The sequence below is a fragment of the Pterocles gutturalis genome, unplaced genomic scaffold, assembly GCF_000699245.1.
Source record: "Pterocles gutturalis isolate BGI_N339 unplaced genomic scaffold, ASM69924v1 scaffold24309, whole genome shotgun sequence".
In the NCBI taxonomy this organism is placed as follows: domain Eukaryota; kingdom Metazoa; phylum Chordata; class Aves; order Pterocliformes; family Pteroclidae; genus Pterocles; species Pterocles gutturalis.
The window spans coordinates 10205-23162 of record NW_010136412.1 but is presented as its reverse complement, the minus strand read 5'-3'; the positions used below and the strand labels follow the sequence as shown (position 1 = coordinate 23162).

The window sequence follows — 12958 nt, the reverse complement described above, 5'->3', positions numbered from 1 at the left end:
ACCAGGAGAGTAAAATAAAACACACAACCTGCGGGGCAGAATTAGGGGTGTGAGAGAACGAGTTCCGCATTCCTTTTCTAAAGAGTTCTGTCTGGTAGGCTGAAGGACCCAGGCCCCTCTCCTCACTCTCTGTGAATTCACGACACTCACAAGAGCCGAGGTGACTGTCGGTAGTAGAACTTGTGGCAAACAAAGCCCCTTACGCACAAAGGAAGATAAAATATACCTTAAATAGCAACAGAGATTCCGCTGTATACAAGAGGAGATTTTCTGCAGAACAATAGATACAAATAGCCTGGAATGACCTGAGAGGAGCTGTGGGCTGCTGGGGCAGAGAGGGGGGCTCCCCCTTTCCTTTCTCGTCCCTGTGTGTTAGCTTACAGGAACAAGTGTATATTAAACAAAGGATAAACTTGCATAAGGGTATTTATGTCTCTCTGGGTAAAACCCATACTAAGACATGAAAGGTAAAAGCTGCATTAATTACTCAAGAGGGATTCAAAGCTCAGCAGTTTACTAGGATTGAAGGATTTATTGAAAAACAGTGGTTCTCATGTGTAACTCCAGGCAATAAACCTGTTTAATTAAAGGCTTAATCTTCTAGTTGACATGTTTGCTACTGTTCCAATAAAAAGCTTCATCTGTAGCCAGTTTTTGTAACTATACAAATAATAGTAGAATCCCTCATCTTTGTTCAGTTTAACTGTTTAATTGTATTATGTTGGTTATATTATAAATATTTAAAGGACCTTTATATCTTTGGTAGCCGAAAGCTTTACATAGTCCATGTTCCAGATTATTTAAATGCAGGCAGTGTGTCTTTACCTCTTCCTTTTTCAAACAAAAGAATATTCCTTTTTTATAACATAATTCTTTTTTTATAACAGTATTCGGTATTGAGCAGCATTTTTTTAACAAATTGCACCTTCAAGCTAGATATGTGCACTCACAGCTATCTTACCTAAGTATCATTAATTCAAGTTTGTGCAAAATTATTTTTAAAGACTCTTCATCTCAATGCTTGCTGCTTAGAAATTTAATCGTGATGTATTATGAAGAAGCAGATTAGAAAATACTGAGAGAGGTGGGTAGGAATAGTGAGATGCCAGGATTATTTTTGTATTATAAAATTCTGTAATAGGACTAAACATATTTATCTGAGAAAGGAAGAAGATGAGAGAATTATTAAAGTGTGAATAAAATAATATTTTGATATTGGATGCAGTCCATTCTTAATCCTGTTTCAGCAAACAAGAAGTGAGATCTTACTTATGTTCTATAAATACATGTGTGTACGTATCTGTTCCGTGAGTGCAGGGCAGTATACACACCTTTCTCATGTGGTGATGACCATTATTCCCCATTTATTTTTATGATCAAAATGTTATAAGTACTAGAGTTGATAGTTGTATTAGTTTAAAGCAGTCGAAGGTTAATCAAATCTTACACCCCTCAGTTATAAATGAAGGAGAAAATTCTGTAGTGTTCGTGAGAGAAAATATTGAAAAAATTTTTTGCTAGGTTGCTACGTTATTCCAAACAGGTGTTGGTCACTGCTTGAAACAGCTTAATCCAGTGTCGTGTAATCAAGTGGTTTAGTGTAACAGCATCTTTCAACTAACTCTTTCCTTTCCTGAGTTAGAACTTTAACTCTGGTCTCTAATCCAGCAAATACTTTAAGTCTTTTAAACTCCTATTTTTGGACTATTTCATTGAATCACAAATTTAATAGAAATTTTTGCTTTTCTTTAGGTTGGGACTCACCGGGAAGAAAGTGTCAGCCTCAACAGCAACCATTCAGTTCTTCCCAGTACAGTTTCTGCTCAGAGCACAGAACTAAATCACAAAACACAGGAAAGCTACAGAGGTAACTTTCCAGCAACACTGTATGCTGACCAGGGTCTGCGATAATCCAGAGCCAAGGAGGCTGTAGGTCTTGGTAAACTTGCACCAACACAGGGGATAGGGACATAGATAATGTCGAGAAATAAAAATTCATTATAAATCCGATAAACCACTACTGTTAGGGATTCCTGCAACCATTTGAGGGCATCCTGGTGTCAGACTTGTCCCAGTATAGTTCCAGCAGAAGACTCCATGTTACAGCCACACTCTTGTGGTTTATGGAGCCTTACTGCCCTTTGCAGTGCTGCAGCCATTTCCAGATCAGCCGGGAGGGCTGCGGAGTGAGCTGAGACCGCATTGCAGTCTAGCCAATAAAAGGAAGTCGTTCCACACAAGTGTTTACAGTTCCCTCAATTTTCAGCCTAAAGAAGTAAGCTATAGAAAACAGAAGTCAGCTTATTCATTAGCGTGCTTGCTCCATTTAGGGATGCATGTGTCGCACATTTGGCCTCAGCCCAAGCCTCCATGTCCGTGCAGCTCTGCCGTTAGGTTAGCAGCCCAGACGTGAGGTGCAGATTTCCTTACTTTGCTAAATGTCCTTTTGCCTGTAACAGTGTCGTTCTTAGATTAAGCTGTTACTGATGAAGCTGCTGTATGAATTATGATCCCTTTGCAACCCATGACACATGTCCAAGTACAGCAGCGTTACCAGGAGTTCTCTTGTTTCTGTTGCCAGAGTGTAGTTCCTTCTGTTGTCTTCCCAGACTTCTGCTCGGCTCTGGCCTCCCATCGACAGAATCTGCTTGAGATTTCTTAAAGAAATGTTTCACTCCTGTGATACTCATACTGATCTCTGGTTGCTCGCAGCTTTGCCGGGTGGCTTGCAGAGCCAGTCTGTGGCTATAGGTCCAACAGAAATCAAGTCTGAACATAAGGAGAAGGATGAAAATATACATGAACCCCCCTCATCGGATGACATGAAATCAGATGATGAGTCCTCCCAGAAGGATATCAAGGTCTCCTCTAGAGGCAGAACAAGGTGGGTTGCTGACATAACCTAGAGAACTTGTTCTTCGTTAATACTCTGTAGCATGTTGTCCTTAAGCTGGAGAAACTTATTTCAAGGTTTTGCGTTACCTCAGTGCATATATTAATAGGCAGCTGAAATAGAGAAATAATTTACAGTATTTGTATCTATTGAAATACAAGATCGGGGATTTTCTGGGGAAAACACCTGGAAATTATGCATTCCCTTCTGTTACTGCCTTCCCTAATATCTGCCTGTACAGATAAGTAATAAAAGACTCAGAGAGCCCTGCCCAGCATAGGGGATGGGAGAGTGGTGGAAGTTTGTGATACTTTGTCCCTGGGCCAGGACTGTGCTTCTGACTGTGAGCCAGTAGTAATGGAGGGTGGCTGCCCGATAACCCGGAGGCCAGGTTGGATCCGATAGGTAAATACCCTTTTAAACACTTCTTCCCCTCCCAAACCACGGACAAAAAGCCTGGAGTTGACACGGGGTGAAATGCTTCTGAGTCTGCCTGATAGGCCTGACACAAGCATTGAAATGCGAGTTAAAAGTGAACATTCAGAATTTTGTAACCACGGGCAGCAGAGTCTATACCCTCACGTGTTTAGTGGCAGTTTTAGGGACGGTCCTATATTTTAAAAAAAGGCTATGCAACTTAATACAATCATTGGGAGTGAGACAAAAATTCTAAATATAACTGTTCAGCTTTACACTGGGTATTGGAAGAAAAAATAGTTCTAAAACTAGCCAGGAAGGTATTTTTAAAAACTACAACTTTTTAAAAAGCACATTAAATTGAGAATTACTTGAATGCCTTTTAATATAAGCTGTTATATTGGAAACTAGCAAAAACTATTTGTTGAAAATTATTTGTTCTTTACCTGACAACTGAAAATTTCATCAGCTGAAGATTTTGAACCAGCAGCAGGATCACTTGTTTAAAATACCAGTGATATTTCAATATACTTTTATTTATACTTTCTTGCAGCAGTACTAATGAAGATGAGGATTTAAACCCAGAGCAGAAAATAGAAAGAGAAAAGGAGAGGAGAATGGCAAATAACGCTAGGGAACGTTTGCGTGTACGAGATATTAACGAGGCATTTAAAGAACTCGGTCGTATGTGTCAGCTTCACCTGAAGAGTGAAAAACCACAGACGAAACTGCTTATTCTTCACCAGGCTGTGGCAGTCATCCTCAGTCTAGAGCAGCAAGTGAGAGGTGAGTAGCCCAGCATCGTGCTGGGGCAGTTTGCCTGGTGGCTTTGCTTCTGGAACAGCGTCAGTCTCTTGAAATGTGCACAAGTAGATAGATGCATGGGCGAGCGTCCTCGTGTTTTGCTGTTTTGGACTAGAGAATAACCATCTCCTTGCCATGTCACCCATAGAAGTGCTCGAGTGACTGGAAGAGTCTTTCAGATGTGGATGATAGTTGCTTAATGCGCCACATCTTTGAATCAGCTGACGTCCCCGAATGATGTCAGTGTTTTATTTTTCTGTACCATGTTTTTCCTTTCATTTCCTCATCTCTTGCTTGCATTCTGAACAGGAGATCAAAGCAGTTGTTCAAAGTTTACTGAAATCGTCAAAGTGAATAACTTAATATAAGCTTCTGTACTTTGCAGTGAGGATGAGATGCTGTTTTCAGGCAGAGTTTTAGTGACCCGTTTTTAGTAAGGAAACACTGTTTCCAGTGAGAGCTCTGCCGAGGCATATAGAGCAGCTTGTTACTCTGCAGGTGAGACACCAGCCAGTGCCCTGGTAAAGCCCTATTTTAGCATCGCTGAGACTTTGGTCTTGGGAATTGTTTTGGTCTAAAAATGTTCGCCATAGTCTGGAAGATAAGGTGGAATATTATGAAGAAGTCATATAACGAGGCGTGTTTTTTAATGTTTAAAAACCATCAAGTCCATCTCCCTGCTCTCACATTTTCTGCAATCCACAGAAAACTCTGAAAATCAATTAAAAAATCACTTCTGCCTTGGTCAGAGGTTGCTTCTGAACCTTATGTCTCTGGTAGAAATCTTTTTCTAAATGTACGTAGAGTTAAATCGGACCTACAGGCAGTGCCAAAATGCTTTTCCTTCCTCACGTTCACATCTCGCCTTCTGCACACTGTGCATGTGAGGAAGCCCATCACAAGTGCACTGTGGCTCTTGCGAGAGAGGCTGTGTTGCCCATTTTATCTTGCTCATCTTGCTTTGCACCTGTTCCTGAAAATCGGTGACCAGAGCTGTGTGTGGCGGTGCCCAGAGGAGCTTTCACCACTGCATCATATAATTGTATAAACAATTTCCTCTCTCTGCTGGCAATGAAGCTTCTCATTTTGTGATTGGTGCTATTCAAACGGAAACATTTCAGATTTTAAACTCTTAACTGTAGGCTAGCATATTTATCTCCGTTTCCTAAATCACTGTAAATTAACTTCCTTTCAAAGTTTCCACATAATTAAATCTTCTTTAAAACTTCAAGGCAAGAAACAAAGAAAACTGCGATTAAGGAAAGTTAGCAGGGTTTTTTCCAGCGGACTCTGTGGGAGTGCTCGTCCTCAGGAAATGCAGTAGGAGGCTGTTGCTTGTGACTTGGGTGAAAGCAGAATTAGCAAGTCCATCCAGAATTGCCTCTGTCAGATTAGCTATCTTCTACCCCTTGTAAAAGGCACAGGGGTCAGCAAAGTGCAGTTACTAGAGGGAGAGCTGTGCAGTGCAAGGGCTGGTGCTGTCTGTTCTGTTTGGGCAGTCTTCTTACGGTTAAAACTGCACCTGCGATCTTCAACTGCAGAACAGAACTCACTGACAGCTAGAAAAATACCTCAGAACGTTGATTAAATCCAACACGAGCCGGTAGAATATATTCCATACTTTTTGTGTGTCTTTCTGGCCACTGTGATTTACATCTTACGATTTGTGAAAAGCCATTTTGAAGAATAGAAACAGTTGACTTTTAGAAACTCTCGTTATTTGAAAACTAGATCCAAATCTACATCTATTGAAGCTAATTGGGAAAGTGGAAACATACTGATGGAAATGTCTTGATAGCGGGTCCACAGCTGGCTACTACAAAGTGCTGACTTCAGTGTGAGGGGAAAGACAATCTGAAAAACAAGTCCTTCAAGCTCTGTGTGACTGTCATGACATTCTTTCCATTTGAGCAAGATTGTCACAGGATGATTTCACCAACTTGAGGGCATGAAGAGAACTATCGACTCAAGACATTCTGTCTCCTCTGCTCTAAACGCAGGCTAATACGGAAGGTGAAGAAAGAAGCGGTGACATTACTAAAACTAGTGCGATGTCAGTAGGGTTGGTACGACTTCAACAAACAACAGAAATCTCTGGTTTATTACATTGTAAATTCCCATTCTCATTTTGCATTTTAGCAACTTCTGGTGACAAGGGAGGCACTTCTTTGAAGTTCTTTGGAAGCGCATGTAGGCAGCTAGTAAAGTGTTTTGGTTTGGGTTTTTTTAAACACCAGTTTAGGAGATGCCTGGTAGGATTTCCAGTAGTGCTTGTCTGCTGCTTTAGACGCCTGCACTGGAACACAGGGACACGCGTCGTTAGGAGAGGGGAGCTGCGTCGCTGTTTTTCCTGCAGTGGTTAATGTATCGATGTTCTCCTTGGTGTCAGCATACGGGATATTAGGAATCATTTTTCTGTTGCAGAACGAAACCTAAACCCTAAAGCAGCCTGCCTTAAGAGAAGGGAAGAAGAAAAAGTTTCTGCCGTATCGGCAGAGCCGCCAACACCACACCCAGGAAGCCACCCTGGCCTGAGTGAAACTACCAACCCTATGGGTCATATGTGAACACCAGCCAGGTACGTCTCTTGTCCTGAGGGGAACAGCTCTTGTTGCTTTTTATTGGCTGAAATTGGGGAGATACAGGTATGTTTATTCTTAGTTACTGAGCTGCCACTAGCACCAGACTTCTTTATGCTGCTAAGTACTTTCATCTCTTTGAGCATAAGCGAAGGCATGCAGATTTGGTTAGTTTTATAATAAAACAAAACCCCAAGAAATTGTCATTAGAGTCTCTTCATTTCCATGTGGTGTTGCCAGTGGCTACATCTCTTGGCTCAGGTGGCCTTCTTGGCATGACATCAGAGGAAGAGTTAACAGCTAGCTAGATAAACCCAGCATAATAGAGATGAATTAGACGTCTTTACATGGTCTTGGTATCACATCAGTTCGTTTAAAAATCCATGTATTGTTTCCCAGTGCTGATACAAACAGAGAGACTTCTCATCTCAAAGAGATTTGATGTCTGGCTTCAGGCCAGTCCTTCTAACTCGCATCACTTGCCCAACAGAGGTGGATAACTATCTTAATTCACAATCTGTGTTAGTGAAGATAGTTATGATTTCAAAAGAAATGTTTTCAGCTTTACCAGACAAATCAGGCTTTCCCAAAGCCCCATGTAGTGCAGTACACAATAGTTCATTTCAAACACGCTGATGGGGAGCCCTTAACAGTCTTTTGGGTTTATTAAATGGTTTTTGTTGGTTGTTTTTTTTAAATAATTGGGAAAAACTTGATTTTGAGAAGAAAAAATTATGAGTATTCCATGTCTTTTAAACCCATAGAGCTGTTGACACCTTCAGAAAAAGAGATTGGGTTCAGTGCCCTTATTTTAATCCATAACTTTACTAAATTTTATATTTTGTAAAGTTTTTTGTTGTGTATATAGACTGTTTTGCTTCTATTTTAGCTTGAGGTAAAGGCATGCATCTTGCCAGAAGTATCCCGTGGAAGTTTATTATGCCCTGGTGTTCCTTAGAAAGCAGCAAAATGGCTTGTAAACCAAGCCTTACTCGAGGCAGTACTGATGGGCAGCTGCTTTCTTCAGAAACAAAATGGGTTTTCTTCTTAGGAAGACGTGGTGCTTTGAGTTTCTTTAATTTGTTGTATTTCACACCGGAGCAATAGGCCACTTGTACATCGGCAGATCATTTCTGATTTACAGCAGGCTTTACAGTCTGTCCTTGCCATAGTAATCCAATGAACCACTTTGAAAAGTTTACTCTATCTTTGCTTTTTTAACAGCAATAACTTTGTAAGATGACTAAAGTGTGACGTTGACGTGAAAAGGCTGCGCAGGCTCATTAGGTGTATGGCAGCGCGCCCCCTCAGCGGTAGTGACCACACTAGGCACTGCCTCCGGCTTTGTTTTAGAGAACAGGGTCAAACACAGATGAGAGGTTTGAGATTTGCAGTCTATTCTTTCTCCCGTATCCAGAGTCCAGACAGAATGTTCCTGAGAGTCACCTGTTCCATGTACCGTGTTCACTATGGGTATCTCTGGGAAGAAGGTCTCTCAGTTGATTTTTTTCTGCACTTAACTGACTGAAAATGCTCTAAGATACAGTTAGAGTCAGTTCACTAGTGCTGATAGTATTCTGCTTACTGATTCTTGCCCTAATACCCCTTTCTTCTCCCAAATGTCTTTCTAGAATTCCAGAATTATTGGTAGGATACACAGAAGGTGACCTTTCTTCACAAGGACACAGACAACTAACATGACATGAAGACACAAACCTGACAGGAGAAAACACTTGAAGCAAGAAACCCAAATGCAATCTTATGATCAAAGCTACTGGTCAACACCTGCATCAGGATTGAAGATACACGATCTTCAGACGGAATTTCAGCCCATGAAATACTCTGAACATATCATTCTGTTGCAAGCAGTGTGTCGCTTCTGCACAATCAGAGACTGTTGTGATCTCTCCACTCATTGTGGAAGTTGCCTTGTGCCTAAACTGAATTGACAAATGCATTGTAACTACAAATTTTATTTATTGTTATGGAACTGTAAAGGTCTACATATAAAGGGAAAAGTTAACATGTTAAAAGCTGATAAAATGTCAGCTGAATGCCAGCATTTACGAAAGCTGTTCACATTCAGAGAACAAAGCAGTGACAACCGTCGACCCGTAGCATTCCCAGCATACCTATTAGTGTCTTAAAAAAGGAAGGGAAAAGTCTTTTGTTGTCCTTTCCTCTCCTTTTGCCATATGACTAGTCTTTTCCATGCAATAGGAAACTATTCCTTGGTATAGCTTTTTTTATGTTATTTTTGGTCTCTGGTAATCTGAACAGTTATGGTCATAGTTACCCTTCCACACGGAGCTCCGTGCTTCACGCTGGCAAGAGGCCTCGTGAAGGCTGCAGGCAGGAGCAATACTGTGACCATAACATTTCTTGGATTTAAAAAGTGATTTTTATTTTCCCTCAGACTTTCCTAAAACTTTTTTTTTTTCTAATTATAAACAAAACCTTTTTAGGCTTCTAGGCTTCATAGTAAAGCTTGTAACGTGAAGTGTAAATTGGGTGGGGAGAATCTACTTTGTTAGAGTTGCTTTGTTTTCCGAGCAGTAAGTACTACATATAGTACATGTAAAGTGTTAGCTGTACGTAAGCACAAAATGCATTAAAATACAAAGGAGATTTTTTTTCAGGCTGTAATTTTGGTGAATAGTAAAATCCTAAATTCACCACGGCAGGTAGTGTGATGATATAACCACCAGTAAGGTGGGCTTACCTACATAATGGAATATAAGAGCAATGGTCACCAGTTTTTCCTTACTGTATCCGTTAATTATCTTGTCATTTTTGTATGGCTTGTCAGTGGAGAAAAAAAAAGTGTGAATTGAATGCAAACAAATGAGCCCCCTCCCAAGCCATATTAGCATTAAACCTTTAAATATTTCTCCACCAGAACAGTGGCCGTAAGTATTCCATTGTCACAGATATGTTGAAAAGGTTAAAACCCCTTTGAACTTCCATGGAAACTGTCTTCCACTGCAATGACCATGGGAGGGAATTTCCGAAGCCAAGGTTGTCTGAGCTGTTGTTCATCCAGGGCAGCGTTCACCACTGGCAATTGGTAACACACCAAACAGGAACAAACCGGTAATTGTTATGAAGTCATTTAATTGGAAAGAACAAAAGGTGGATTGTTAAACTAAACTAATGAATTGACGCTCATGTTTTGGATGGTTCCTAACAAACCCGTTTGTGGAATTAGTGGACTCATTTCTATGACTTTAATTTGCATATCTCATCCAATAACACCTGATTATATCTGTGGCCTTGTTCTTCATTTCAGTGTTTATCAGCTAAACAGATTTGTTGCTTATGACGTGTGAAAGTGATCACGTGCCACTGCCTGGCCTTTTTCCTTCTAAGCTTGTTGTCTTTTTGGCTATATTAGACTTTGCAGTATGCCCAGAAGCTTTCCTTCATAAAATAGAAAGAAAAAAACATTTGGCTTATTTTTCACTGTAGCTAGTCTTTTATACAATAATCTTGTAAGAAAATTTCTTGAATTCTAAATATTACTCTTTCTAGATTTTTGAAATCGAAAAAGTTTTCAGTAAAAAGTTTCTTACTTTATTTTACTATATTAGGTAGTAAAAATGTAGGGTTATTTACCATAACCTGTTCATTAATATCAGAAATTTACAATAGCATTGTAAGACCATAGTAGGGTTCTAGCATACCGTGTAGTACCTATGGAGTATTGTAAGAGCTAATTGTCCGAGATGAATTGCTTCTCATCTTGTTCTCCAGTTTCCATTGTTGGTTTATTGCAGATTTGTACCCTGTGTCAAATTTCAAGGTATTGCTGATAAACCTTTCCAACCAGCAGCAAGAAGTTCAAAAAAATTTCTGTCAATGTAACAGAAGACACTATGTATATAACATTTATGTAGCAATAAATGTGCCATCTTTTTTTAACATGGTAAATCCGTGAGTTTTTTACGTTCCTCTCTCCTCATAGGCAGTGTGCTGCAAAAACAGCTGAGTAACACCTAACAGACCTTGCATCACCCGCCGTAAGCTGCGTGCACGAGAAGCGTTGCTGCCGCTCTGCATGAAGGCAATGCAGCAACTCCCCGCGGCTGAGGAGCAGCCGTACCTGACCTGCATTTGCTGCTGCGCAGAAAGGGGGCTGCACAGGCAGATGGCAAACTGGGAGTACAAGCTGATCCCGTGGGCCTGTGCCTCCTGCTACATCTTGTCCTTGTACTTGTCCTGAAGTTCCTAAGAGCTAAGCCCTTCTTGTGCACTGAAGTTCAGTGCCGAGTTACTTCGGAATTGATGGATAAATATACACAGGTGTTATGAAAAAAGGAGCAGAAAAAAGTCTGTAGCTTAAGCTTGAAATTAAAATTTTCACATTTTCTACAATTTTTCTTTCTGTGAGTGCAAACAAAAGAAAAATCAAGTGCACAATGTCCAAGGCATGGACAGTGGTGAAATCTTCATGCAATTCCTAGTCCACCACTGTTTAAGCCACAAACCTCACGTAACAAGCAGACTTTGTAGAAACTTTTTTTTCAGATCATTTCTCTAAATAAATACCCCAGGAAAAGCCCATGAAAACCAAAAGCAACTAGAGATACTATAGATCGTGTTATGATATTTCCCTGAATGTGCTGTATGTCTGTCGGTGGCTTCTGTCTGCTGCGTAGTTTCCAACACTTGGTGCTGCCCTTTGTAACCTTAGCAAATCTCATCTAGGTTAGAGATGCGGTTTATGTGGTAAAAGCCTCACCAGCATGTGTGTCCAGGCAAGCTTTCCCAGCAGCCCAGCGCTTCTGCCACAGGCACATCACTTCACGGGCTCTGGGCCGTGTACGGATGGCTGCAGTCGTGGCTGGGGGAAGAGGTGCCCTGGCACCTTCCCCAGCGCACAGTCCCAGCTCTGACTCGCTGCGGCAATAATTCTAAATCCAGCCTTTGTGCATCCACCATCACTCCCCTCCCCTTTTCAGAATAAGACTACTATGTTTGTCACTTCTCTCAGAGAGTAAAAATGGCATTTTCTCCTTCTTCATCTTTCTGTACCACGCTTCTGCTGCCCTGTTTGCATATGCTTTCTGATCACAAGGCCCACACGCTTTTTTTTTTTTTTTTAATTTCCTTTTTTTTTCCCATTTGCTCTTTTTTTTGTGTGTGGGTGTGGAAGACGCATGTTGGGATACCTTTGTTAAACACAATTTTGATAGAATGAGCATTTGGAATAACACAGGAAAGCTTTCTTGTAAACATAAAGCATTGGGAAAGGCTTAAAATGGACTCCATCTTTTCTCCTCCAGCACTGAGTAGATGCTGTTAAAAAAGAAGATTCTGGAATCTTTATGTAAGAGTTAACATTTTCCCATGAATTAATCAACATTAAAATTTTCCCCTTTAGCATCTGGAAATCTTGGCAGAACAAAAATAAAATGCAAGTCTAGAAGACAACCTCGATCCCTGATGGCAAACTTTGGTTTTGATTGTAACACTAATACCTGATACTTGCTAATGTACCTGGCCTGGGGATACAGAAGTGTCCTGTAAAAGGAAGAAATAATTGGTCCCAATTTTAAAGCCTGGCAGCGTTTCAGAGGGGTTCAAGAAGGCCCAACAGGAGCAATCAGCAAGCTGACAGCTTCCTGCCTCCGTGCAGACAAGATGTGACCAGAGCCAAGCCCTGGTGCAGCTGCCCCAGTCCCAGGGTATCGTAACCCTGGGATGGAGGGGTGCAGCTCGCCTGCCCCGTGGAGCCAGGGAAAAGTTTCCCAGAAAGTGGGAAAATGGTGCAAATAGGAGGCTGCTACAATCCTGTCTTTTCTTCCCTTCGGGAGCAGGTAAGTCAGGTGCCCTTTGCAGGGGGTGTCTTTAACTGTTCAAACATCGTTCCATTTACTGAGGTTAATCCCACTGGCAGCCTGGATGCTGGTGCAAAATACTAAGAGTTTATTCGCAAGTTAAGACGTGGACATACTGTTCAACAGCTATTGCAACCCACTGCGCGCACATGTTCAGTGGGACTTCAGCTAGTTTGGCCGTTTGATTGCAGTCACCTGGGATTGTTTGTATCAGTGATAAACTGCATGGACCAGGCTTCAGGCTCTGAAATCGCAGATCATCTGGGTTGTAAAGAGAATCCCTTTCAATACTCTCCTAATACTGACTTTTTGAATGTTCTGATGCAATTAACAACATCTGTTAGATAAAAACTGGGGTTTTTTTAAAAGAAGTCTTTAAAAAATTATACCAAATACCAAGTGAGACAAAAATCTCTCTCAAAATG

The 12958-nt window shown here is 41.0% G+C and overlaps 1 pseudogene across 1 annotated transcript; it reads left to right on the top strand.

Moving 5' to 3' along the window:
• Positions 1-1752: 1752 nt before the first annotated feature.
• LOC104468246 lies at positions 1753-10623 on the top strand (annotated as a pseudogene). Its single transcript, XR_727620.1, has 5 exons — positions 1753-1867; positions 2713-2884; positions 3864-4096; positions 6539-6692; positions 8333-10623. The product of XR_727620.1 is annotated as a transcription factor 12-like (transcript).
• Positions 10624-12958: the final 2335 nt, after the last annotated feature.